Genomic DNA, 1,524 nt, shown 5'->3' with positions numbered 1-1,524 from the left:
GGATTTATGTAACTGGAAAAATAATACCCCACTCTATAGAGAGGACCCAAAGAAAATGGAGAGCTTAATTGTTTCAGTATTTGCAACCTGTAACCCAAGTTGGGTTGATATGCAGGCCTTGTTAAATACCCTGATAACAGAAGAAGAATGGAGAATGGTAAGAGAAAAGGCAATGCAGGAAGCAAATAAGAAATAAGGAGAAAATCCTGGCAAGCCAGTGTATGCTGGAGCAAATTTAACAGTACCTATAAAGGATCCTGAGTGGAATCCAAATGAAGCAGGCAACTGGGCTAAATTAGAGCATTATAAAGAGTGTATTGTTGCAGGTCTGTGAAAAGGGGTCCCTAAAGCTATAAACTACCAAAAGATAAATGAAGTAAGACAGGGACCAAAAGAAAGCTCCTCAGCTTTTCTTGAAGGAATTTATACCACCTATCAATAGTGGAAAGACATAGATCCAGAAAGTCCAGAAAATGCCAGAAATTTAAATATGACTTTTATTATGCAGAGTTTTCCTGATGTAAAGAGGCAGCCACAGAAAATTGACAATGTACTAGGATTGCCTATCTCTAGGTTGATTGAACTTGCTTTTAAAGTTTGTAACAACAGGGGCCAAGTTAAAGAAGAACGGTACTTTCAAAAGCAAGCAGCACTTAAAGAGTGATACTTTAGGAGACAAATGGCACTTTTCAGGACTCTAATGAACCAAGGACAATCAAGAGTAACAGCAAGAAGTAAGAACCCTGACCCACCCTGAGTCAGGAGGAATTCCTAAGGAATTAAGAACCAACCAATGTGTGTACTTCAAGGAAGAAGGGCACTGGAAGAGGGATTGTCCTAGCCAGCCTTCCCCCAAGGAAAGCTAGAAGGCCTAGATTCCAGATGCCCCAAGGGGATGATGATGCAGCTAACAGTGACTTGGAAGGAAGGGGCCCAGGGTCTCCATTAGAAGAAATATCACTTCTTTCAATCTGCCACCCAGAGCCTCCATAACATCGCTTCCGGCTTTTTGGCTAAGATCAAGTGCAGTATCTGTTCTTATCAGTTTAATATCTGATACGTCCTCTATCTGAGGACAATATATTAAATGGATTTTTGGAGTTGGAAGATGGAATAGGAGCTTGCTCCGTCCACTCCACGCATCAACCTGGTATTGCAGTACTTCCAGGAATGGTGGACCCCACCTCAGGGGTATAATAAACGCATAAAAAATCAAAAAAAAAAAAGAAAAAAAAAGAGCCTCCATAACAATACTGGTGGGAAAACAGTGATTTTCTTGTCGATGCAGGAGCTTCCTACTCGGTATTAAATAAAAAAACTGAATGTGATTTCCGTCCAGTCAGTTGCTATAACCAGCGTATCTGGTAAGAAAAACAAATAAAACATTTTTGCAGCAGTTAGACTATCTAATTGGGACTAAAAATTTAAAGCACAGTTCCCTGTATGTATCAGAAAGTCCAGTAACCTTGCTGGAAGGAGACCTGCTATCAAGTTAAATAAATGCCCAGATAAGCTTTTCTCCAG

At 40.2% G+C, this 1,524-nt stretch overlaps 1 non-coding gene across 1 annotated transcript; it reads left to right on the top strand.

Annotated features, from left to right (window-relative positions):
* The first annotated feature begins 994 nt into the window (after positions 1-994).
* LOC143662860 (U2 spliceosomal RNA) lies at positions 995-1,184 on the top strand. Its single transcript, XR_013165627.1, has one exon. It is a non-coding gene; the product is annotated as a U2 spliceosomal RNA (small nuclear RNA).
* Positions 1,185-1,524: the final 340 nt, after the last annotated feature.

This window comes from Tamandua tetradactyla, chromosome 18 (assembly GCF_023851605.1).
Source record: "Tamandua tetradactyla isolate mTamTet1 chromosome 18, mTamTet1.pri, whole genome shotgun sequence".
NCBI classification, from domain to species: domain Eukaryota; kingdom Metazoa; phylum Chordata; class Mammalia; order Pilosa; family Myrmecophagidae; genus Tamandua; species Tamandua tetradactyla.
Note: the sequence above shows the minus strand (reverse complement) of the source record. Positions and strands in the feature narration are given on the sequence as shown.